The 27,868-nt window shown below is 37.0% G+C and overlaps 1 protein-coding gene across 12 annotated transcripts in view; it reads left to right on the plus strand.

The window, feature by feature from the left end:
* Positions 1 to 27,868, plus strand: part of TENM3 (teneurin transmembrane protein 3) — a 350,102-nt gene that overhangs the window by 167,943 nt on the left and 154,291 nt on the right. The window lies entirely within an intron of this gene.

The raw sequence follows: 27,868 nt of genomic DNA on the forward strand, positions 1-27,868 counted from the left end.
GCTTTGCACCTGGCGCTGAATTTATAAGGTGATCCCTATTGAAAACAATAATAGTAAAAAAACCCTTTTTTTTTTTAGTGAGAAGTGAGAGCTATGCATTTCGGTTAGGATACTCTGACAGTTAAAGCTCAGATTCTGCAATTTCTTTACAGACAAAACTCCCATTTAAAGCAAAAATCAGCACTGCCTGAACTCAGGATTGAAGACAGAGCTGTTGTGGTCATGCAGTCTGACCTCTGTAAGAACAGGGCACTCCTTTTCATTTAACAATCTGCTGAGCAGCAGCTGTTAACTTTTTGGAACAACCAAAATGCTTCAAAACATAAAGTGTTTGCTTCAGAAATGTGTTTCAGTTCTAAGGCATAACCATTTTTCTTAAGAAATCTTTCTCTCTTTTAGAAGATAATTACCAGTTTTATATTACAGTCTGGTTATTTTACTATACTTAAAAGAGGAAAAAAAACCAAATTACAATATTTCAGGCCAGTATTTGGATTACTTTTGTTTTTCAAATCAATGTCCTTTGATTATGGTCTTGCAAACTTTTAGCTTTCACATTCTATAGTAGTTTCAACTTGGTGAGTTAGAATACATGTCAACATAATGCATCTGTTTTGTTTAGAAGTGCTAACTTTTTGAGGAAATACAGGAAAAGTAGATGTAATTTGTGTTTAAAGTTCGCATCTGACATGAAGGCACAGTTCATCAGCACTCAGAAGGAGAAAGTGCACCTCACAATTCATGGGTGAAAAGGTCATTCACTATCCATTATGCTTACAAATAAAGCAAAACACAAATGGAAAATCCACAGTATATCACAAGCATTATTTCAATGCATTTAAAAGCATTTATTTTTAAAAGAGTTCTTGGCATCTAGTTTCTTCTCACTGCAATATTTTTCACTGTAGATGGATTTATACAGTCTTATTTTATATACGTGTATATATTTGGAAGACTGTCTATGCATGTATTTCCTTGGGGAGGTCTTCACAGTAGCTACAGTGGTTGATTCTGGTATAAGTAGATAAAGAAACCTGTGTTGGTTATAAATAATTGTTCTTTGTATGCTGTACAACAGCATTTTTTGGTAGTTCCACTTGCATGTAGAGTATTAATTAAGAGATAACTGTCACTGCAGGTTGGCTGCAGAAGGCTGCAGAATCCAGCAGAGAGATAAATACCAATGCCAAGTCATACAGGTTGGAGAGCATACAGGAAGTCCATAATGAAAAATTAGCTTAAAATTAAAACTCACTACTAACTTACTGTTTTATATGCAGAGATGAAAAAGTCCCAAATGCAGTTGTTAATGGTTGTACATACCAGGTGCAGGGGTTTGGGTGTTTTAGAGGCTTTTTTGGATCAATCTGCATGTGATACACTAGCAATTGAAATTTTGGGATGCAATCAGTAAACTTGTTAGGAGGGTATAGGTGCCCTTTTTAACAAGAGTGTGTACAGCTTTCAGCACACTGGGAAGTCTTAGAACAGATTGCAAAGAGTCATCTCAGCTTGATTCAGAAGTCTTGTAAGTGTCCTTCATGTTTGAAAGTGTTTTGGTTTCTAATTAATTTAGCCAGAAGACATGTTATTTCTGACCTTCAAAAACCACTGTCTGTCTCATCCAAGTTTTAAAAGGTCCTTAAATAGTTTTATTTTTAAAAAAACAATAAAAAACAACCCAATAAAAACAATCAAAAAAACCCCAGCAACCTGCCTTGTCCTGTTGTGAGCAGCAAAGTACAAAATAGAGATATATAGCTATTCCTAGTGATCCATTATATGTATAACATGTTTTTCCACAGTGTGGGGTCTGGGTTTGGATATATATGACATAGTAGTGCCATTTAATATAACATGAAATCTTCATTTCCATGAACTCACCAGCAAAAATCCCATTAATTTCATTAAAGAGATATCTACTTTGCAAATTGTAATTTAATACCATTTTCTTACTGACATTGAAGTCAGTAAGAATCTCTTTACCACTTCAGAATAAGACTCTCCTTCTGTGTGCTTGAGATGTAGAGGAATTTTTTTCTTCAGTCTCAGTGACAAGGGCTGCCAACACTGTGAATGGAAAAACGCACTGCTCTGCCATAGTTAAATAGTCTAAACAGAGCTGTCTACTGTTGTATTGCTTTAAGCAGCCATCAGAAGCTGTATGGAAATTAGGTATAGGATTTATGCAACCTGATTGAGATTAAAATAATGGGTCTTCAAAGTTTTATAGTGAAATTACCTTTTTGAAGTATGTAACTTGTAATGCATCTTATGGAAGTTCCTTGATAATGCAAGGATTTTAGGGACAATCTAGATATATGAGCAACAGTTCTGCATTAAAGAAATCCATGAAGCAAGAAAACGACACATTTTTAAGATCATATTTCAGCTCAGGAAAGTTTTTGTGGCTTCATGAATTCTGCTCAGAAAAATCTGAATTATAATAAGAATAGAAAAGAAACTTTTTTTTTCTTTCTTCTTGGTGTCATTGCCAGCAAAATCACTCTGCTTTAAGGGTTTGAACCTGGTGGGAAGATTCCATAAGTGCATGTGTTTTAAGGCTCCTCAGAGATGCTGGGTCATCTATTTCAGCCCACCCACCCTGAAACAGCAGGAGGTCATTACTACTGCTTCTTTCCTATCTTACTTGTCTCCTAAATGCCATGTTCCAAAAGTGTCTAGCACAGTTTTCTCTGAAATACATCTTGTGGAGGTGCAGTTGATCCAGGCACCCACTGGTGTTGAAGCGTAGTGCTTCTGTAGCAATTGATGACCTATAGAGTAAAGCTGAGCAGTTGTTGGGTTCATTCTTTGTAATACCACATAAATAAGCTTAAATGCTGCCAATATGTTTGTTTGTTTGTTTGTTTGTTAAGGGAAGGCAGCTGGTACATAACTGTAAACTGGGGGCTGTGGCCAGGTGGAAGTGCCTGAGGCTCTGGGGTTGAAGGCACAGCTCTGCCCTGCTCTGCCCCCAGTCCTTCCCAAACTCTGCAGCAGCCCTGTTCTCCTTCCCTGCTCTGATACCCATGGTGTTGGGCAGCACCAATTGACAGAGGCTCAGTTTTAGACTTCGTTAAGCCTTAATATACTTAATATAGGAATTCTTACGCATTACTACCAGTCCATTGCTAAAGTCCAAGACTTTAGTAAAGGTCTTGATACTTTCTCCCACAGTATTCTCCGGGAGAACCTGGCTTCCCACAGTTTATTTGGGCTTCTGCAATGTTTATTTGCTATCTTTTTATGGGTTGCACTTACCATACTTATCCCTTTGAGCTTTTCTATATGTGAAATCAGCTCTGCTTCCAACTTTTAATCTGTACCATGTTTTAGATCAGTGATGATCGTGGCAGAGAACACTGCAATTTTTTTTTAAACTTGATTACCTTGTACGTATGTATTTAATGCATCCATTATTAGCTCAGGTGTATTTCTTTTTTAATGATCTTCTTACAACCTATTTTCTTTGTGTTTCACTTTCTTTGGGGACTCATATCCTTAGCAAATGTATTCACCTCTTCATATATTGCTATATTGAATCTGTTCTTGCTGGAGTTGGCCTATATTTTGCGTTTTCCTGTAAGATAATTTTTTTGGAGTACATAAAGATAATTTAATTTAAAAATTTAAAATTAATCATTTGAGATTCATCGTTGATAAGTCTTATCTTTTCAGTTATGAAAATGACAACAAATTAAAGTGTATTTTCCTCATAATTGACCTAAACCATGAGATTTAAATACTATTAAGTCCAGTATATTTGCCTGTGAAAAATAGCTTACTGTTGAATCAAGTTCACTTATTAAAAACAAGAACATTTTCTTTTTTAAAATATGGGCATGAAAGTCAAAGCAGAACAACCAAATGTTTTGCTAGGTGGATACCAGTAGAAGCAGAATGGGGAGAAAATCAGAAGTTGTATTTTTGTGTGTTTTTTTAGAATGAAATATTCTTAGTGTTGTATGCTTCTAAGGTGTATGGAAAAAGTGTTATAATCAATCTGATTGGCTTTTGTCATACTTAATGATTTTTATGATTTATAAATAAATAAGTTTGTTAAGACTTCAAAAGGGGATATTGCCAAATATTTTTAAATGCTTTTCATTCCATATAAAAAGAGAATTGGAAAGGAACATGCACATCATTTACGATTCCTCTAGAAAGTGTTAAGTATTTTTTTTTCTTAATGTGTAGCTTATTCTATAAATGGCAGTATAGATAGCTGTCTCTTTTTTCACTTGGAATTGAAGAGGAGCTTACTGCAAAAATCTGCCAGTTCTGGATGAAATGGTACAGAAATAGGTGTCCCAGCTGGTTGGCCTAGGGTTCTTGTGAAAAATTGGCTCATGTCATAGCTGGCTCCCTTTCTCTGCAGACCATGTAACTTTGTGACAAGAAAGCAACAAAATGAGGGCTAAGGAGAATAGCCATCCTTTATTGGATGAAGGGATAAAATACAGTGATGAAGGATAAGGAAGAATCTGAGGTAACTTAATGACTTCTTTGCCTCAGTCTTTAATATTAAGATCAGTTGGCCTCAGGGTCCCCCAGCACCTTGAGCTGGGAGACAGGGATAGGGAACAGAAGGAAGATTCCAATGTCAGTGACCTGCTGTGCAACTGAGACACCCACGAGTCTATGGGAGTCAACCCAATAGAGAGAGCTGGCAGAAGAGCTCACCAAGCCACTTCCAATCATTTACCAGCAGCCCTGGCTAACAGGGGAGGTCCCAGGTCAGTGGAAGTTGGATAATGTGACACACATCTACAGGAAGGGCCAGAAGGAGCTTCCCTACAGACCTGTCAGCCTGACCTCAGAGCCAGGCAAGGTCATGGACCAGATCATCTCGAGTGCCGCCATGCAACATGTACAGGACAAACAGGGAATCAGGCCCAGCCAGCAGGGGTTTTCAAAAAGGAAGATTCTGCCTGATCAACCTGGACTCCTTCTGAGAAAAACTGATCCACTTAGTGTGTCAGGGAAAGGCTGTGGATGTTGTCTATCAAGACTTCAGTAAAGCTCTTAATACTTTCTCCCACAGCATTCTCCTAGAGAACCTGGCTTCCCATGGTGAGGGTGGGTGTACTCTTTGCTGGGTTAAAAACTGACTGCCAGTCCCAGAGAGCTGGTGGTGAATGGAATTGCACCTAGCTGGTGGCTAGTCAGTAGTTTCCCCAGGGCTCAGTACTGTTTAAATATTTTATCAATGATCTGGAGGAGATCAAGTGTGCCCTCATTCAGCTCACAGACAACACCAAGTTGGGGAGGAGTGTTGGTCTGCTAGGGAGTAGAAGGTTCCACAGAGGTACCTGGACAGGCTGGATCAATGGGCTGAGGCCAATTGTCTGAGGTTCAACAAGGCCAGGTGCTGGGCACTTGGGTCACAACTCTATGCAATGCTACAGGCTGGAAGAAGGGTGGTTGGAAAGCTGTCTGACAGAAAAGGACCTGGAGATGCTGGTCAATTCCCAGCTGAACATGAGTTAGCAGTGTGCCAGGAAGGTTTAGCTTGAATATTAAGAAAAATGTCCTTACTGAAAGGATGATCACAACTCAGAACAGGCTGCCCAGGGAAGTGGTTGAGTCTCTATTCCTGGAGGTGTTTTACAGACCTGTAGACGTGACATTTAGGGACATGGCTTAGTTGTGGACTTGGCAGTGCTGAGTTAAAAGTTGGACTCAGTGATCTTAAAGTTCTTTTCCAATCTAAATGATTCTACAATTGTAAGAGCTGCCTGCTAAAATTAGGTGTATTTATAAAAAGTTGCATAACTTCCTGGTGGTGTTACAGCCCTAATCAACTGATTTTTGCAGTAGCAGAGATCTGTACCTGCTGAGTGTAGTGGTGGGAGCTTTGGTAATACCCTTGCACTTCCACCCCACACCTGACACAGTGTTTTCTGAACTGAGAAATTCAGTAAACCAGGGTACCCAAGTGATGCATGTTCTGGATGGCTACTCATCAGTGCAGTCTCAGATAGCCATGTAGCACTGAGACAAATAATAGATTTGAATAAATGAGGGAATTTACAAAACAGTTATGGAACCTTGGACATGACACATTTTCAGTCAACGTGGTATTTTGTATGATTATGATATGTGCAATCAAGGCTCTGTTGTGCCTGAAAGTTAATGAGTGTAAATTGAGAAGGAGAAAGGATGCATATTGAGAAGTGTTATGTATAAAGTCCAAAGATACTACTAAGATGTTGACTTGCTTCAGACAGTGCATATATATCTGGAACATATTTCTGTAGCTCTCCTCTAGGAAAGGTCTAAAGCAAGTAAAGGAGATTTATTCCAAGATTAAAAAAGATTATAAAAACCCCTACTTCATTGGTTTTTTTATTGGAACTATTCAAAAAGTGAAATATAACAGCTACCTAAATCAGTTTGAGTATATCATAAATAATGCATTAAATATTCCATCAACAAATAACCACAAATTCAGGTGACTGAAGTAAGCAATGTGAAAAATCAAGGTGTAGCAAGAAAACCTGTTGTCATTTCATCTTGAACTACAAAATGTGCCCACTCCCTACTTCTAAATTCACAAGTTGAGCCCTGTAAAATGTCGTTCCTCCATACTTTTTATTTCCCTGATTATAAGCCTTGGGTTTTACACGGGAGTTACTTGACTAACAATAAGTGCTCACTTTCCTTCCAGGACCAAACCTGCATCTTAAATTGTAATAATGTATGTTGTAGTGTTCACTAGGGGGTAAATGATATGTGGAAGTATGAAATTAATAGTTTGTGGTGAGGCTGTCATAGGTTTCTTCCCAAGGAAGCCAATTGGTAAGGACTTGGCAACATGTTTTAGAGATATGGTACCATAAGATGGTCTATAAACTGAATGTGAAAGAAAAAAAAAAAATTAGCATGATTCTAGCAGTGTACAAGGGAGGTGGAGGGAAGGTAATTCAAGCTACTGGTGCCAGTATGATTTATTAATATTGAGAAGCACGTCTCCAGCATAACTATACTACCAAGTGCCATAAAACCAAATCATTGTATGATGAAAAAGGCCCCTTTTCCTCTAATTTAAATTTAGATTTATAGTTATGAATGATAACCATGCAGATTAATCTAATTTTGGTTTTAACATAAATTATATAATAAAGCTTCTTCATATTCTGGTACATTCCCCACCTACAGGCAACAACACTTTTTTAAAAAGTAGTCCAGCAATCTTACTCTTAAGATCTGTGCTCACTAAAGAGTATAAAGAACTTATATATTCACAGGGTGGATTAGGTAACTCTTTCTCTGTTGCATTCTGGCCTAATTGTTTTTTCACTGAAGGACTAAATGCATTGTTATCATATCCTAAGGCTTTATTTAAAAACTGTTGTCCTCCCTGATGACTTTCAGATACTTTCAAGATGCAGAAATGGGATGTAGTCATTGTGTATGCATGTTTTAAAACTTGTGCAGATGGACACAAGTTTGACAGGAGAAACATTTTGATGGGTTTTAAATAGCATATGTGTCTGAGAAACACTGCTGAAAACTAAAAGTTCTTTCAGAGTAACTCCTGTGGTAGAAATTTACAGCAGTGAGCTTCCCTCTATGTGTGAGCTTGGAAAACTGGTCCTGTTTCTCTGTCTCTGTGCCTGGTTATCTGTATTACTTTCTTTCACTAGTAGATTTTAGACAGGAGTGTCCCACTGAAAGAAGCAACTCTGTATGATAAACACTGTTCATTGAAATATCAAGTCATGACATTGTGTTATGGTTTCTAATGCACTTAAACCAGTTTATTTCAGGCATATAATTGTCATATTTTCTTTGTCCATCTTTTTTTCTTGTTTGAAGTAGAATGCTCACCTTTTGGTGATACAATAAATAAATTATTTGTTTTTCATTTATCTTGACCCATATTTTAAATACTTTTTATTTTTTTATAGGTCCTCCCATGCCATCCTCCTCATCTAGTCCATCAGTTACTGAACATTTACACTCCCCTCCTCCATCACCCAATCTCCATGACAACCAGAGGTGGTTATTAAGTAATAATGCCAGCCAGCCAGTTCAGGACTCTGATACAGATGAGGACTATACTGCCGGCTCATATCTAGTACAGACTGGTGATAATCCAGTATCTGTCCCAGGTCATGGTAAGAAGAGGACACTTTGTCCATAGTTTAAATACCCTTTTATTTTTCATCTTCTTAAGAAATTGTCTAACAAATCTTAAATATATCAAAATGACTCTGTATTTTAAACTGATTTTTCCTTAAATGCTGCAAATTGTTTCTATTTTACTGTAAGATAAGCAAGAGTAGAAAACAGCTGCTAACATACAAAAGCTCATTTAAGTCATTTAAATGCTTATGTGAAGGAGTAGCTATTAATGATTTATTATGTAATGTAGTTTTTAGCAAGTGACTAACCTTTAGTTGTACTTTTTAAAGGGTAGGCTTAAGTTAGTAAAACTGTCATGATATTTAGCTTCAGAATAATGTAGAAGTTGTCTTTTACTACCTCATCAAGCTCAGCAGGTTCCAGCCATTCTGGATATTTCCTAAGGGAAGGAGGGCAGGATTTTTGTTACTGGATAGGGCACTCAAGACTGAGGAAAAAGCTCTAAAGGAAGAGAGTTGTGACATCACAGGAGGCAGTGCTGCCTTCTGAGATATATGTTTCCATGCTTCTCTTCCTTACAACCAGTATCAGTAAGCAAAAGGAATGGCATACTTTAAACACCAGTGCCTGCTTAAACATCATGCCCAAAGAAACCACTTTTCTCTTTTTTTTTTTTTTCCTTTTTTTCTTTTTTTTTCCTTTTTCCCATTTTCCCCTTTTTTCCTTTTTTTTTTTTCTTTTCTTCCTCCTTTTCCTTTCTGCTTTTTTTCTTCTTTTTTCTTTTTTTCCTCTTTTCTTTTGATATGAGAAAATATATTAGCCACAAGTTTCCATTTTTTTTGCATGACTGAACAGATTTTCTTGGCGTAGGCAGACTGGAAGAATATTTTTTTTAATTTGAAGCCCTTCTCAGGTACATCAGCAAAGCTTGGAACAAGCCACTTCATAGTCTAAGAACCATTTCTGTCTTTCGATTGTTAAAATCTCACCTGCAGATGAACCACTAGAGGGAGTATGCAGAAATATTTTTCTGCAGATTGCACATCAGCTGGTTGGACAGAATTATTTTGCCAAGCAGAACACTAATTTGAGCTTCTCTTCTTAGCTTTGAGGGGAATTTTAGTGTTGTGTCTAAAAGGCCAGCTAAGAGCACTCGTGTATGTGAATTTGACGTATTTGAATTAAGATCTTCAAAATTATGCTAACTTTATTTTTGCGTGTTCAACTTGCTTAGTATTTAATCTGTGAAGAACTCAGAAAAATGTTCATGCATTTCATCAGGGTATGCTATCTTTCTTTTATGTATAGGAGTATGAAATAAAAAAAAGAAAATATATGCACTATCCAAAAAGTAGCCCGATTTAGTTAAATAAGTCAATTTATTTAGATTACTATATCCTCCAACCCTTCTTTTGTAAATGAAAAATGGAAAAGCAAGACAAAACCGCTAAAAATTTTGAATAGTTGGGATGATCTGCTTGCATCTCTTAGAAAGCTAGTAAGTGTTCATCATTCCTCTAGATTTTAGTCTTATTGCTGCTTCTGAAATTTTGAACAGTTGCTTGCCAGTGAGTTTTCCAACTTCCAGGAATATTCCTTAACCAGTTTTATCCCAGGCAAACTAATTTAATTTCATCTGATCCTGTGTCAAGTCAAGTCTTGGCCTTTTAGCAGAACAACGTATGAGGGGTTTTGATTACTAGTAGGACAGAGTTAGCACCGTGGTATATGTTGAGGCACTTCTTTGTTCTTTGTAAGACTTCTGCTAAGCAGGAGGAAAACCCAGCATAGTCTGAAAGTATGTGCTTGTTTTTCTTTTCCCTCTCTCTTCCCACTGTTCCCTCCTGTATCCTCTACTTGCAAATGTCCAATATTCACCCCCTTCAGTGTATGTGTGTAGCAGAAGTGTTTGCAGTTCCTGCTGTCAAATGATCTTTCTCTCTGCAAGCTTGAACTTGTTTTTAGAAGTGCTTCAACTTGCTAACCACATACACTGTGTATATAATGATTGCCATAATTTAAGTCAGGCTTGTTGGTTTTCTGCTGGGTAAGATCATAGATGTTCAGGTAGTGGACTTCCATTTCCACAGTCAGCTGCAGGATGAGGGTTTGTGTTACTGGAAGAAAGATTCCTTTCACTTAGCACATAAATGAATATTGCTTGGGTTATCTACTTGATTTGCTTATGATTGGTTTCTCATATCATATGCTGATGGCCTATTGGTGGTGAAAAAATATGTTCTTTGTAAAACAGGAAAAAGCAGAATTTAGTAAGTTAGCTATAACTTTCTTCTACTTGATGATATGCATGGTTGTGTAGCATTGCATTGTAGTATGTGGGTCCCACCAATTCTATCAAGCCAAAATAATTTAATTGTGGCCTTTAGGATGCTATTATTTGATTATTGCATTTTCTTTAGCTCAAATGGTAGGTAATGGAGCACTTCCACAAAAAGAGGGGGTTTTTTTCCACCAGTTGTCTTTTCTTTTGCATCTTCATGTAAGCTTTCAATGCTATGTAATCATAATGGGTTCAAAGTAAGTCCAGTACCATATTCCAAGTGACTTTGTCCAGTGATTATGTTGGCAGAGGGTGAGGGATCACTGCTGAAGCATTTAGGGATAAAAAGGTGCTGACTGAAAACAATTATGTCATTGAACTGCTTTCAGTTATATTGACTTTGTTTGAATAGCAAGTCAAATTAACATCTTCTTAGTCTATTCAAACATCTAATTTTTTTTTTCCTTTAGAATGAGTTCATTTGATCAATGTATTTTATTTGATCAGCTCACTCAAAATTTAGAGGACCTGAATATGTGTGTGGAATTATATTAATCTATACTGCTGGATTTGATTAGCTTGTTTTTCTAACCAATGGGAATTAGCTTCCTTTTCTGGAATTAGCTAAAAGAGAGAAGAGAATTAGTAAAATGAGTTATCAGATGCTTATCATGAGAAGCAGGTCTACATGGAGGTATTACTAGTAGCTTTAAAAATTCAGATCAAGTGAGGGCTGTTGTGGACAGTTTAATAAGAATCATTTAATTTCTTTGAGAAATTGTGTTAGTCATGAAATTCAGGAGGAGATAAATTTTAGGACCATCAGTTATATCTCTTCTTCTACATAGCATCTCTGATTAACTCTACTGGTTCCTCTTCTTTGGGGTGCAGCTCAGTATATGAACTGTTCCAGCAGTCTGTCTGTTTGCCTACTGCTAACAGAACAATTTATTTACTATGTCTATTGTTTTTAGAAAGAGCAGCAAAATGGTTTATAAGAAACAGGGACATCTGAATACATGTGCAGGGAAATGAAACAGTTGTTAAAGTGAGAGGGAGAGTAGAGGGAACTGGGAGCTGGGAGGAAAGGATTCTTGAATGTGATTGAGTTGGAAAACTTTCTTATGTCACTAAGTTTGCTTATAAACAATAGAAGTCATCTAGTATTTAAGCGTCTTGATATGTTTCTTCATTTTTTTCCAGGTAAAGTTATAGATTAGTCAGAATTTGGAGGGAAAATTAGTGAAATTACTAGCAGCTTATCTTTTAACACAGAATTTAATATAATGAGAAATAAAATGCTAAATTCTTAGTTTAAGCAGAGAGTGTGAAGATGAGATATAGTTAATATTTAATGCTTACTGCTGACAATGAAATGGAAGAGTCTGAGTTCGAACCTCAGATTTGAGAATTTTTATCCCCTAAATTGGAAATATTATGGGAGAACCATAAAATGCAAAATAGAGAAGGGTGTATTTCACAGCAGCATTTGTATAGTGCATTTGAGCATCAAAGTTCTCATGTTTCTTAATAACAGTTAGTGAGGATAGTTTACTCAGTGGGAAGGTCTGAAAAAAATTCAATATATTATAAACTGGTTTTCAGTTGTCCTTGATCAAGGATCTGCCAGGTAATGCACAATAAACAAGATTTTGCTCCAGCCACATGGGAATTGCAGATTGATGGGCTTTTCAGTTCAAAATGGCTAAGACTTCCTACAAATTTGGAAATCTAGAGCACAACTCTGAATTCAAACTTATGAAAGATAAAAAATAATGTAATAAAGCTGGTTGAATGAAAACATATTTGAACTCTCTGCATTCGGAGGTCTCATTGTAAGACATCTCAATCTACAGACACCAAAAGTGCTGTGGCATAATTCTATAAATTGAGGACTTCAGTTCATAATGACTGATTAGAACTTTATGGGAGAGCTTACACAAAAATATGACATACAGAAATTATTGTTTTTATTATCCCACAATGTCATGAAGCCAACAAGCTTCAGAACCCTCTGCTTTTGTACAAGTACCTGAGGGAAAAGGTGTCCAATGCTCAAGCTTGGCACTAATAAAGACACATGTACAGTGCTTAGATGTGAATTTTATTAGGTGTTTGTTAGGGTTTTTTTACTCATCAGATTTTCACTCCATCACTCATGTTTATTTTTCTGCATAGATACCACAATTCCTGTATAACCAGCATAACTAAACAATCTGCCTCACTTTGACATTTTTCTTTCCACCAAGAGCAAATTTAAATGGAAGTGTGATTGGAAGTATACACAGGGGTTTGTGCCATAAGTTAGTGGAAGATGCTAGTGACTTTTATCATCTTTTCTTCCCTTGCAGCTCCTGTGAGGATGGTAAGAGGAAAATGGGATTTCCCCCTTCATACCCAACTGACTTGTGAGAAGGTTGGAAATAACCTGTGAATATTGAAAAGGCCCATGGCAAATTAAGTCTTAGCCAATGTGGAATTACCTTGTGTGGCTTTCTGGTAGTCCTGATTTAGTGCCTACTAAACACTTCCCAGTCCTTATTTCATCTCTGCTTTGCCAGTGATTCCACAAAGGAAACTGCATGTGCTGGTGAACTAGGACTTGGCAGTCAGGCCATCACCTGCCATGTAATTTCACAGAAGGAGTTCTTTTGATTTTCTAGAATATTCTTAGTCGAAAGAGACCCACAAGGATCATCGAGCCCAACTTTTAAGCGGCCTACACAGGGATTGAGCCCACAACCTTGGTGTTATTAGCACCATGCTCTGATGAACAGCATTTTAGTAGTTCAGATTATTGGGGAACAAAAGGAGAGGGTATGGGGGTGTTCTAGGGCACAAGGAAACAAACATGAGGTCACTAGATTAAATGGTTAAAAGCTCTTTAGTTGTTTTTTTCAGTGAAGTGTATATATTTACTTATTTTCCTTTTCATCATACTCAGAACTGTCAGTCATCTGGAATCTCTGAGGGTATCCACATGCCTTATTTTCATTGTTGTCTTACACATTGTTTAATGAGATTTTTATCTCTTATCTCATAATACAGAGTAAATTAAATTTTGTCAGTACACACAATTTGTCCTCAGCTCTGACACTGGCCCTAAGACATGTTACTTGCAAAATTAACTCAGACCTGCTTGGTTTGAAATAGTCTGTGATAATAAATTAGGACTAATAGTTCAAACTAGGAGGAGTTGTATTGAAGAACATCATGGGGATATGCTACAATCTTGGTTTTATTTAACAATCTCATTAGTTATATGGAAGAAGGAGTAAAAATGGCACTAAAAATTTCCCAGTGATACTAAATAGCAAGTGTTCTGAGTGCTAACTAGAGACAAAATGTTAATAGAAGAGGGCAAGGAAAGATCATTAATTATATAGCCAGAAACTAATAAAATAAAATTATAGATGAAAAATATAAGCTGGTCTGAAGTGCAGTGTGTTCTGGAAAAATCTAAGGAGAAATGGTCATAGAGAGTTTTAATTAGGCATTAATCTGCAACATGGTCTGACTCACAAGTACAGTTTGAGCTGGGTATACATACATACCAGCGAAGAGGGATTCCTAGACATAGCATCAATGGAATTTAAGTTTGGAATTCAGGCATCTTGCTTTTCCAAAGTTGCTGTCAAATTATCTTATTGCTCTATGTTTTAATGTTAAGATATATTTGTATGAAAACAGTTATGTGGTTAGAAGTATTACTATATGGGAATAGGTAAGAGGTTAAACTTCGGCTCAATAGGTGGCCTAAGGAATACTTAATTGCTGGCCAAGAGAAGCCAATAACCAAGGATAGAATGAAACATGTTGCATGTGGTGCAAGGGATACAATTAAAAGTAATGGGATGAAAATACACAAGGAAAGATTAGGCACATAGTTAGGAAAAACTTTAACAGTTTAACAGTGAACTGCATTAAGAGATCAAAGTCTGTCCCAAGGAAGTGACACTCTGTCACTTTGTAACATGAAATTAAAACAAATAAAAATGTAACTCATACTGCTGAGAACAAACCTACGTTCAGTTCGGTGAAGGTGGACTGAGATAACCTCCTGGAGATTTCCTAGTAATGCTTGTGTGCATTTCAAATCGGGTGCATCTGAGCTTGTAGTTTATGTCAGAGATTTTCATACTAAGCTAAGGCTAAAGTGTGTTGTGTTGGCAGCCTGCATGTTGAAATGCATTGCCTGTTCACGTGTAACAGAAAATTATTTGTCCTGTAGCCCAAACCTCACTCTGAAATGTCCAGACCTTCCACAATAAATCATTTCCAAAACAGTCACTTTCCCTTCCCACGTGCTGGACCATTTTATATCCTGCAAAATTACAAAATAAGATTCCCAGTTCTCAGTGAAAACTGCCAATGTCTTCTGGGCATGTACATGCTCATGTAAATATTTTGCAAGCAAAAATGTTTGATACTCATAAATTCACAATGCCCGTGATTCTGAATAGAGGTACTTGACAAGCATTCTGTAAATACAGAATAAGTTCATGTTATAAAAATACATGCTTTTTTTTTTTTTTTTTAGGCCAGAGACAGTTCTGTTTCAGCTAGTGTGTAGCAATTCTTGCAGCCTTCCTTGGTAGCTACAGAAGCACATAAATCTCTTATGGCCCAAAGTCAGACATTGCAGAAAGGCAAATATCTTTCAGGAACTATAGATCAACAGATTTCTGTTCCACTTGCTTGGGGAGAATGTAGTTGCCTTAAAAACTTGAAAATTGTGTCTTGAATGCTTGCCAGTTTATTTTTTATCTCTTTTTGATATTTGATTTCAATTTCATGAAACCATCTTTTTATCCTCTTTCATTGGTTTTTAAGCCAAACTTCTGTCAACATTGTTCCCTTAATGTACAAAAATGTACATTTGTTCAGTTTAATTAAGCATTCAGTCTGTTTGCCAAGAGTGAATTACAGTTCCCCAATCTCACCCTCACCCTTCCAAAATCAAATTTTACAAAGTGGTGGGCAATTACTTCTCATATCTGATTGTTGTAAGTCATGTTTTGCTCTTCAGAGATTTTTGTAGTTTTCAATCTCTTAATATGTTACTTAATAGAAGAGCCAAGACCCAATTATTTCTCTTCAGATTGTGGCCTTTGTAGCCTTCAAAGAACAGTCTCCCCCACACCTCCTGTATCATTAGCTGCAAAATATCTTTCCAGAGATGATTTTGGCCTTTTCACAAATCAAAGGATTCAGAGTGACAAATTATCCATTTTATACTCGAATGCATGCCAGATGGGACAACCTGCCAACTGTGTATCGTAGTGCGGATATGATCTGATGTAGACACATTTCCTCCACTCCTCCTTCCCCATCAAAAATCATATTACAAAAATCATGCAGTTTAAGAAAATCTGTGAAGATAAATCCATTCTGAAATACAGTGAAACATAAAGGCAGAATATCGTTTTACTGAAGGAAGAATGCTGCACCCAAATGTCAGCTCACTTGAAGTGAACTAACCTGGTGCAATAGATGAACATGAGTCAAAAATGCAGCCTTCTCTCTTGCCAGTGCTTGCACACACATCGTTTCCTTTGACTGCCTGATTACAGAACAGACATTGCTAATTGCAAGATAAGGAGCTTGAATTTAAATTCTGTCACAGTTTATTGGAAGAATCCTGAAGTCGCAATCAGGAATGAGGATATACTGCTCTTGTGCAGAGAATAGGGTGTAAGAAATTTATGGTAGAAATTAATCTGTAATGCAGATCACAGATACAGGTAAGAGGACAAGGAAACAGTCACATAGAGGATTTATTTTCATTATAAATTATAAATCTGAGGACTTCACCCAGGTACTGTTTATGCTGACTTCCAGAGGAGCAAATGTTATGTGAGTGCACAGCAAATAACTTGTGTGACATCAAGAGCAGATGCAAGTGTGTCACATCATCACATTAAGCTCTTTTGATTTTTCATTATTTTATTTTGGGGAAAGGTCCAGTATTTTTAACTCTGTACTGCAATACAAAATCTCTTTTTTTGTATTAAAAAAGCCATTTTTAAAAAGGGAGGACTCAAGATCTTACACATTCCCATGTGTTCATCACTTGGTGGCAACAGTCCGAATTTACAGTTTTGCAAACCTTTCTTATGAGCTCTGAATGCTCACCAAGCCTTGATGGATTTGTGAATACAAAAGTTCTTCCAGAAATATAGAATGAGTTGAAGATTGTGAGGTTTTAATAAAATCTTGATTTTCTTTGTTTTTAAGTACCTAGTTTATTTTATAGTTCCAATGATTGCTGCAGCCTGATTCTGTGCTTCTGAGGAATTGCTGTTGAATTAAATGGAAGTTGCTAGTGGGGGTTAATACAGGAATCAGGTCATTGTAATGAAACTGCAACATACGTTTTATTCTATAGTGTTGAAAAGTTCCTGGAGCAAAAAAAAAAAAAAAAAAGGAGGTCATTTGAGAAAAAATTTTAAAAATTCTGATTTGTCTTCTCATTCCTTTTGATTTCCATTTGAGCTCTATTCTCAGTAGCTGTAAGTTGGAGGATCATGTTTCACTGCTTTAAACATGCTGCTTGCTGAAAGTAAACAGGACTCTCAGAAATTTGGCTGGCAGATGCTTGTTGCAGTCTTTCATAGGAGAAATGCTAAGGATTTTGAGTCACTAAGCAAAAAAACAAATGATGTACATTGGATGATTGTGAGAGCAACTTATCTCAAAGTTGCTTTGAAAAGGGAAAGGCTATACATTTGTCACCTTTAACATCCTTTATCTTTTTAAGTATTATCAATAGTTTTAATAGCTTAATGACTGTGCTTAAAGCATGGGTTTTCTGCTCTTCTGTTTCATACACAAAGATTTCTCCATTTAGTATCTTTCTGTGTCTGATGTAGCATTGACATGAATTTATTTGTCACTAACCCATTAGGAGTACACAGGAGTAGAAACCCTGCTTTTTAAGGATGCAGAGATCTGACTAGAAGGCACATCAGCCTTCCTTTCTCATGCAAGGCCAAGGATTCCTATTGTCAGATGCAGTGGGCATGAAAGCAGCAATTTTACAGCACAAAAACTCCAATAACATTTACTGCGGTTGGCTGAGATTGCAGTGCACACAGGCACTGCTCAGTCTTGGTTGCTTAAGCACCAGCTTCCCTTGGCTTTTTGCCAGCCTGCACGCTCCAAAGAGACAAGTCCTTTAAGGCGAAAGAGTTTTCCTTGTAACTTGCTTTGGGGTAAACAGACCATTCAGGCATAGTTTATTGCATTACATACTTGACTATGCATACTGGAATGCAGCAAAGTAATTGGTAGAATTATTTTAATCGTTAGAATTTATAGGTATGAGATATGTTCTCTGAGCCAGGAGGGAGGGAGGGGGAAAAAAAAAGTAAGGATGGCTCTGTCTGCTAAGTTGATGATCATTTATTACAAAAGACTAAAAATATTCTCTCCATGGGAATTGTGTGTGTTTACACTAGTATCCCTGCTACAGTTACAGAAAACAGAATTAATTTGTCTCTTTATTGCTATTCTTCTCTTGAAGCTAAATCCCATAACAGTTAGCAGCAAGCTGCAGTGTCAAAGAACAGCTCTGTTTATGTAACAGGATACTTTGTTGTCATTTAAAAAACTAAATAAAACAAAGTCCTCAGTTTCAAAGTTCTGTAATTGCAGTATACTTGCAAATTAAAAGGAAGTCAGTTACTGTAAATTTTGACATCAGTCCAACTCATCATTGTGTTGAAAGGTACTCTGTTTTGCAGTAATCAGCAGTAAACTTATCCCATTCTTACCATAACCTGGAGACTCCACGTGAAATGGTCTCTTAAATATTACTTTGTATGCATTTCTTGAAGCTTCAGTTTAACACTGGAGTAGCTATTCAACCAACATACAATGGAATTTATTTGTAATAAAGCAAATAACATCTAAATATACAGGAGGCTGACTTGGCTATCACTGACTACAAAATACCAGCTGCTGCTGGTTGAGGCTTTTAGTTCATTCAGAAAGTTCAAGGAAGAGTAAAGCTTTCCCTTGATTTTGTTGCTAATTGTTGGTGTGAGGGGGCTTGTTTTTCTGTTTATTCTTAAACGCACAAGGGATTTTTTGTGGAATATTCCCTTCTTTCTTCTCAGTTATGTCCTACGTTTTGTTCAGGAAAGCTTTAAAATACTTTCTGTGGTATTTCTTGAGTCTCTGGGTTACTTTCTGGTAGCTTGTCCTCTGCTGAGTGGTGAAAAGGTGAGGATAGGAGTGACCTTGCACGCCATCTCTGTGTACACCAGCTTCAAAATTGCTTCAGAAACAAGTGAAGCACTTCTAATGAATAGCACTTTTGCTTTTTGAATCTGCACAGTGTCTCCATCAGGTTTTTACAGCTGGACTATTCCTGTAATTGCTAGTGGGGCAAGATGCACAACATGGGGTTTTGGAGCTAAGTACTTACTTACATTGTTTTCCTGGCCAAAATTATATAACATAGAGGGAGCGACAGACTTCATGTAATTCACACGTATATATCTTCATGTTCTTCACCCCTTTCCTACATGCTGCTGATTTGCCAGCAGGCACTGTAGATGGGAGTTAAAGAAATGGAAAAGCTGAAAGATACAGTTTCTTAAAGCAGCAGTATGTTAGTAAAGAAGTTGTTTGTTATGAATGTTTGATACATGTCCAAAGATCTGTTTATTTATATTGGTACTGAAAAATTAGAAAGGAGTATTTCATTTTAATATTGTTGACATCAGAATATATAGTAAGGCTCAAAAAAAAAAAAGTATCCACCAATAGGAACAATAATTGATACCTTATAATTTTCAATTTCAAAGTATTTTTGACGTTAATGTGTCTTCATGTATGCAGAATTTTTGACATATTTACCTGCCTAATTCAAAAATAATAGGTCTTTTTCAAGTATTTTTTGTGCATTTTCAAGAGATACAGTATAAAGTTGTTCCTTATGCCTTTTAATATATGGTTCTCAAAATTTCAAAATTCACTGCAGTATTTTTCTTTAGATGTCCTTCCTGATCTATTTCCTCAAGGCCTTTAATCAGTGGTGTGTAATGCGGAATATTTTTCGTTTTGTTTATAGTTTTGTATGAATAACTCAAAGTAATTGGCATCAGAATGCACCAGAGCATCATGTATGGATCTCTTCCTCACTCAAGTTGAATTATTTCTTATTTTAATCTAGTCTTTGATCTCTCTCCTGATTGTAGTGAATTCTGGCTACTGTTGTGTACCTAAGCCAGTAAACAGGAAGGCAGAGATAGAGGATGTATTAGATATTTTTAAAACTCCTTTCTAGCTTCCAGAAAGCCCTCCAGAATAAACTGCTTTGCAGGCCTTCTGGACTGGAGGCCTTGAGGGACCTTCCTAGGCAGGGTGGAGGAATTGGCCAGTGTGCTTGCATTGTGTTGAGCCTGAAAGGGAAATTCTTCCTTGCCCTATTACAGAGATTTATGCTGTTAGCTAGACTTTCTAAACATCTGGTTTTGTAGAGAAAGACCAGCAGAATAACAACCAAGTAAAACAGTACAGCCTGCCCAGATTCACTTAGTTCCTTTATCATTAGTAATACTCAGATCAATATTTCTGTTAAATAAACTTATCTGGAAGGTCTTTTGAAACAGTCTTGAGCTTTGGGTGCAGCTTTGCTTCATTATCATATAATACCTTTCTATGATCATGGCCACAACAGACAAGATGTTTTTTCCTCATTGTGTATATAAAATTCCTAGAGAGTTAAAATTCAAACTAATAAAGAATGAAATGCATATACTTAGGCATTTAAACCACATATCTCTAAAAGAAAATACCCTGTAGTACCAGTTCTGTATTAGGGAGGTTGGGGAACTTCCGTATCCTTCATGCATGCTTTAGCAATGTTGATGTTCTTGTATGGTGTGCTGCCCCAGATTTAATCTGTACTATCATATCTTAGAAGCAGACAGTGGCTATAAATTTTGCACCTGTAATCTTAAACTACCATGTATTTATGTATTTCTGAGTGATGGATAGGATACTGCCTCTACAAAAAGTTCAAGAAATTTGAAGGCAGAAAGAAAATCAAGAGAATGATTAAAAGATTGATTGAGGGGGGGTTGTGTGTGGTTAGTAGTATATAATTTTTCTAACACTAATCCTGAAATAATCAAATGTGAATACTAAATAGTCTATAAACAATGTACTAACCTTTCATCTTAGTGATGATGATTAGTGACTCTCAACTTGCACAAGTGCAAATAATGTCTTATATCCTGGCAGAATTAAGTTGTAGTTAATATATGCATATGTTTCCATTTCCTGTTACTGCACTCCCATGATTGCAACAGAACTAAAAATGTATTTAAAGAAATGTGAAAGGCATGTTCCTGTGGTTATAAAGACTTAAACAATTCAGTGGCATTTGCAGATGGCCTTTGGGAAAACCTCTTAAGAGGTATGAAGTACAGGAACCTCTAGATGCAGTGCTCTTTCGCTGTATCAGTGCTGCTCTAGTGCTATTTGGTTCTTTTGGAGATGTTGGGTAGCAAAGGAACAGATGCAGATGCAGTATTTTCACCACTCAAAACAATGCTCTCTGCTGTTGTAAGTACCAGACAGCTCCTTTGCTATGATTTCTGCCTCCAAGTGCAGAGCTCTGTTGGTTTGAGGGTTAACATCCTAAAATGGTGTGGTGTTTCCATTACACTGTTCTTGGAAGGGAAGGGCATTGCCCCTTGCCATAACTGTCTGTTAATAGAGACCGTGAGATAGGAGCGAAGCCAGGTGGTGATGCAGCAAGGCCTCTGATTTGAATCTACAGAACACACTAGAAAACTAGATTCCTTTTTCTTGGTGTAGTTGTTGTTTGCCATGGTAGGAGTAAAGATTTCCATTGCTGCTGTGGAATATCAGTGGAAAACTAACTGTGTGAAAAATGGAGTCTGCTCATCTGCAATCAACCGTATCAATTTCTGACATTGTTCAGATGTCTTACTGAGGAGCAGGCATGACTCCCCCATTTCACTAGAACCTTATGCAACTGATTAGAGGGTATTTTTTTTCTAATACCATGCATCATCTTCGGAAGAAAAAAAGCAGGGAGATGTTCTTTTCAGGCTCTTTCAGAACCAAACTGCTTGTAGCCACCTTGAGGCAAAGCAGGAAGAAGTGAGTTTAGAAGAGAAAGTAGAGATTTTCCTGGACCCCTCTGCCCTTAACTTCATCCTTCATGACTCATCTGTTTAATGCTCCTTAAGCAGTCAAAAGTGCTGAGGAATGCCATATAGTCAAATCTACAATAAAATAGGTGCAAACAGGCACAAGCCTTTTACTCCCTGGAGTGATCTGTATGCATGGATGTGATCTTTTTTTGCCTTTTCCTTTTCATTCTTTGGAGAGGTTGGGTGTTGGGTTTTTTCCTCTTGTTCTATCTTAGTTTTAATCCTTTTTATCCTTTTAGTGTGCTCTTTTAATTTCTTCCATTCCCTCTTTTTGCCCTTCTTCTTTGAAAGCATCTTTTTCTTATTGATTAAGTCATTTAACCTTTATTAGACCATACCATGCCGCTCCATCCTAGTTACTACTTTCTCTTTTATCCTTTTTTTCTCTTTTTTTAATGGACTCTTTTCATATCATTCTCTCCTTGTTCAGGCTTCCTACGTCCCCTTCCTCATTCTCTTTGTTGTTCCCTCTATGGGACAGGTATATCTCATGAAAAGGTGCTTTGTTCAGAATGTATCTGCCTTGGGGCAGCTGTTTAATGAAAAAATCAGCTTCCACCCCATGCTCCTATCCCTCTGAAGCCCGATGCAATAAATGCCAATTACAGTTCTACATAATTAAAGTAACCATGTCATATTTCTTTTTTAATATTAGTGTCTTCACATTAAAGGAATGGAATACTATGCAATGTGTATGGTTTTTGAAACAAAAAAATATGAATTTTGCTTCTAATCCATATTACAACACTTTTAATCGAGAATTTTCTTTAACCCTCCTTTTCTGTTCTGAGAATAGTCCAGATATCTGTAGAAGGGTCAGCAAAAACACAAACAGGAATACTTAAAAGTGTAGTTCCTTTATAATTGGGGATGAAAACTAACATCCTGCCTGCTTCTGATCCTTCTTACCCTCTTGTGGCAGGAAAGCTATTAGAAGAGATGAAAATTGATCAAAAAAAACCATGCAGTCTTTTCTCTTGATGGCTGCTTTGGCTATTGGGAGAATTTGCAGCTGTAGAGAGGCCAGAAGATACAGAAAAGTATTAATCTCATGTGATTTCAACAGAGCAGGATAATATTAACCTTTTGGGTGCTAGGCTACTCATCTGCCCCAGGGAACTGAGATGTTCCTGGTTACTTTAATGGCCTTACAAAAGGATTAAAAGCAGAAATCATTGAGATCTTGGTACTGGTAATGGCACTAATTTCCCCAAATGTGACTATTTTTGCTATAGAGTAGTTGGTTTTAGACTTCTTGATGAGATGCTTCCACTTGACCTGAAATAATATCGTCTTTAATGTGTGAGTTTGTTATGAAGTGGCTCTTTACACTCACCCTGTGAAAGTTAACATCTGGATTTGTGCTTTTCTTGTACCATTTTCTCCATCATTTTTATTTCCACTTTGTACAGTTTTGTACACCTGCTGTTAAGGCACAATATTGTGCAAATGGCTAGATTTTAATAGCTGAAGCTAACAATTGGTGCAGAAACAAATCTGTTCCAGAAATAAGGATCTTGCTCCCCCCAAATGTTGTTAATATTATTAGATCATATTTTAAAATGCATATATTTAACAGACATATGTCAAGTTTGGAATTTCAAATTTCTCTGAAGAAATTAATGATATAAATGAACTACTGAAAGAGGTATTAGGAACTGTGTTTTCTGTAGTGTTTCATGGTCACTTCATCCTGTTAGAGATCATTTTTGTTCAAGAGTTGAAAGGCAGTCAGCAAGCAGGACTTCAGCAGAAGTGCTGTGCATAAGAATGCTTTTTGAATCAGTGGAAGGACATAATATTAGTGTGGCATCAGGATATGATTGCAGTGAGAGTGACATGGTTGTGTCTGCATGTGAGATGAATTATTAACTGTTGGACAAAAGGATAAAAGAGTTTAAAAGTGTTGGAAAAAACATGCAGGATTTTACTTACAGTATGGAAGCTTTTATCAAAAAAAACCTGTCTGGACACACACCACTGCCTTAGCGACTCTCACATTACACACAGGTGAGATCACACCTGAGGGTGTTTTCCACCCCTGAAGGAATGCTTGTCCTCAGAGAGAGCTCAGTAGCATTTTGTCCAACAATTAATTCAAAAGTTACCTCCCAGCACCCCAGCTGGCTGTCCAGCAGCATCTGAGGGCCCTGAGGTTCCTTCCTTCCTGCTCCGGGCGCACGGTGCTCTCAGCCGTGCACCCTCCAGACCCGAGCATGGCAGCGCTGCAGAGCAGCCCTCGGTTGTACTGGTGCTTTCCAGAGGGCTCCAGTGGTTTCAGGGAATTAGCTGCCCTTGTGATGCCCAGTGGATGAACATCCATGGCATAAATAAGCAATCCCAGGGTCTCTCCCTATGCTCTAATGGTGTGGTTGGGACCAGCCTACTCCAAAGGAAGGAAGGTATGGGCAGTAAAGGTCTGAGGCACCCTGGAGGGTGGCCAATGGGAAAAAAAGCCAAACAAGAAAAGAAATCCAGAATTGCTCTTTGAAGAAAATTTTATGAACAAGATAGCTGCTACTTTTATGTCCTAGGACAGTAGTTCCTCTCAGGTGTCTTTGTCCTTCCCTTGTCAGTCTTGTTCTAAACATCTTTCACCATTCTTTCTTCAGTATTTTATCATTGTCTTGTATGCTAATAGAAACATCTTCAACATGTCTGAGTGCTTGTGTCTGCATATTTGCTATTGTGCTTTGTTTTTTCCTTTCTCAGATATTTGGATTTTTAAGGGACTTCATTGCACAGAGGCTATTATTTTATTTTTTTAAAGGAAGGAAGTGAATATTTAAATTGCTTTTCTTGAAGCACAAGGAAAGTAGCTCATAATTTTTTTCATCTCCTGTCATATTTTAGAAACTTACAAGAATTTTACTTGTGATTATGTTATCGGTTTATCAGTCCAGTAATTTCTCTATCATATTTCTCAACCATATGTTAATACATTCAGTATGTCATTATTACGTGTATGGTGCAATAAAATTCTGTGCAATAGAACAATGTGAATTATCCAGGGTATATTTAGATTTACAATGAATCACATAAAGAACTGTGGGGGGAAAAAAAGAAGTCATAGTTTTCTCATTATTACAATCCTTCAAGTCTGTATGACCCTTTAAATTTTTTTATTATATTTTCTTCTGTAGTTTCCTTACTCAGTATATAGAAAGCAGACACACTGACTCTACAGAACTAACTACCTTGTAAAGGAAAGACCTTACCAAGAGTGTAATTTCTGTTCATTAATACATTTTGAACTGATTAATGAGACCAATATAATTTTGTATCTCTGAACTAATAGCTTGAGTTATTTTTTCCAAATTGTTCATATTTTATTGGCTGTTTGTTTTCTATTACATTGCTTTTCAGATTTATGGAAAGTACTTGTAGTTATCATATCCTTCATTTGATGCAATGAATATATTTTACTGGACAGCTTTATGCATTCAGTGTTACATGTTTTGTTTTGCAGCTGAAGACCAATTTCCTATTTGTTTATGTGCATGTAGTTGTTTTGAGGTCTTTTTCTAAGCTGCTGTGATTTTTGCATTTGCATGTTAGGCATGTGCGATATGGGACTAAGTCTATGATTTTACAAGTTAAAAGTCTCAAGCAAACTCTCATTAGCTACTCTAGTAGTTTTGAAGATTTCAACTTGCCATTACAATATATACTTGCAATTGAGTTTTAAATAATAATTTCTAGGTCAAAACCCAATAGCTGTTAGTACAGAAGCAAAATGTTTGTGGAAACTTTTCCAAACTGTTAATTGAAATTTCTGTAGTACTTCTGTACTGCTAAGAGCAAGAACAAGAAAGGAATACTTTTCTGCCTGGGGCTTTTGTGATCATATACCATAGAGATAGAAGCTGTATACAAATTTAACTTTGCCTTTTATAGACAGCACTTTGTTTAGTCTGAACCAAATGATTTTAAAACATCATTGTAGGAGTCATTTTTCTCTTGCAAGTAATAAACATGCCATATCCTTAAAAGACAAAGTGTGAGACATAGCTGTAATTGCTCAGTTTTGGTGCCAAGAATAAGTGGTTTGAAGAAAGCTTAGCACCCTTATCCCTAGGGAGATGTAAATTATCACAGGCAACACCAGACACAGTAACTTCTCACTTGTGTGCTGCTAAACAGTAAGGACATAGTCACAAGTATAAAAGATATACATAAAGTAATAAAATGTATTTCTGACATGTATTTATATTTTTATTAACAGTAAGCTTGTATGTATATGCACAAATACCTAGAGTATGGTGTAAAATATTCATATTCCAAGAGCTGTAACAGTACTGCAAATATCACACACAACATGATTTATTCTTCATTCTGTAAGAGCAGATGTCTTTCCTAGAGGTGTGCTCCTCACTGTATTCCTAAGTGGATGCAAAAAGAATTGGGAGTGAAGAGGGACCTTATTACTGTAGTGGTAGTAGTGAGACTGAACTTAGTAACTACCTTTCTTGAATGTTCTTTCTTGTTGTTTGCTTTTCAAGATTTGATTTGCTCAGTAATGATTCTTGTGTGTGAGTTTCCCTGTTTCCACAATACAAAAGGTAAGTAAATACAGTAGAGGAATGGTACATATGGTTAAGATCAGGCCTTAATGAAATGGCCTAATTGATAGACACTGAGGATACTTTAAATGGGGACAAATCCATCTGCATAGAAACCAGTCTGCCATTCCCTCTTGTTCTCTGTGAACAAACTGAAAAACTCAAAGTGCATCTTTGTTTAGAGAAAATTGTTTCTGATGTAGAAGACACGCAAACCAAATAGGGTTGACTTTTACAGCTTAAGGACCAGTAACCAGAATTACTCTGGTTTTATCAGTAAGAAGAAACTATTATAAAGCTGTTTAAGACTACTAGTATTAGCAAAAGCTTCCACTGTTAAATAAACTACTAACTGTGGGGAAAGTAAATCTGGCATCTTTGCCTATGTTCAGCCAAGATCTGTAGGAAGTACAATGCAATTTGGAGTATCTGGAAAGTTTGTCATGTCAGAGGAGTTCACACATCCTGTTGTACATAAACCTGAGGAATTGCCCAGCTGTGACTATGAAAACTGACATGAGATTAGCTGTACATGTAACTGTTATAGAAAACAACACTGGCATGAGCAGCAGCACATCAGCCATCAAATCTCTTTCTTGGGATTTTCCTAAAGGGAAGGTAGCATAATCTGTCACTTCAGTATATGAGTCATTTATTTTGATAGCCCAAACAAGTTTCATGTGTATTCTCACAGTGTGACAAATATTCAGTAGTGCCCCCATGGCCTACATTTGGGTGAGGATTGAATATAAACAGTCATAAAACAAGAGTCATGCCTCTGGCAGATGTGGTGTTTTTCTACAATTTAATGTTTTGGAGACATGATAAATAATAATCAAATGGCATTTACTTAAAGAAGCTACAAAGCTCCTACTGGAAAGAAACAATGAACAAGATTTATGTCAGGTCTCTGAGCTTGAATGAGGCATGGGCCCAGAGGCATTGCAAGTGCCTTCATTTTATATACTTTCCTACTAGTCTGACTCACCCCCCAGGTTATTGTCAGAGCTAGTCAAAAGCAGGACATGTTCGTCCATGTGGTTGTCTGCTGGCCAAGGGTAGACTTTCTGCATGCCAGCAACCTCAGCCAGCTGGGTTCTAGAAAAAGTATATCCATTGTGATTCATGGGATAAGGATATAAGTTTCTTGTATCTAGACTTCCAGTATATTGAGCATGTAGCTGCATGTCGTGGTTTAACCCCAGCCAGCAACTAAGCATCACACAGCCCTTGTTTACTCCCCTATACCAGCAGGATGGCGGAAAGAGAATTTGTAACAGGAAAATGGAGAAAACATGTGGATTGAGACGAGCAGTTTAGTAGTTGACATAAAATACAATAAGAAAAAATAAATTGTAATAGAAAGGAAAAAAACAGAGATGAAGATAAATAAAGCCTGTGAAAGACAAGTTATGCAAATGAAAATAATTTTGCTCATCACCAACCAACTGCTGCCTGTCCCTGAACAGTGGCTTGCCAGCCGACCTTGCATCTAGTTTATATGCTGAGCATTACACCCTATTTTGTGTATATCCTTATTATCCTATTTTGTGAATATCCTTTTGACCAGTTTGGATCAGATGTCCTGGCTGTTCCCTCCCAGCTTCTTGGGCACCCCCAGCCTCCTCACTGTCATGGTTTAGAGAGGAGCAGAAAAGTCCTTGCCTCTGTAAGCACTACTTGGTAATAGTTAAAATACTGCTGATATATGAACACTGTTTCCAGCACAAATCCAA

The sequence above is a fragment of the Parus major genome, chromosome 4, assembly GCF_001522545.3.
Source record: "Parus major isolate Abel chromosome 4, Parus_major1.1, whole genome shotgun sequence".
NCBI classification, from domain to species: domain Eukaryota; kingdom Metazoa; phylum Chordata; class Aves; order Passeriformes; family Paridae; genus Parus; species Parus major.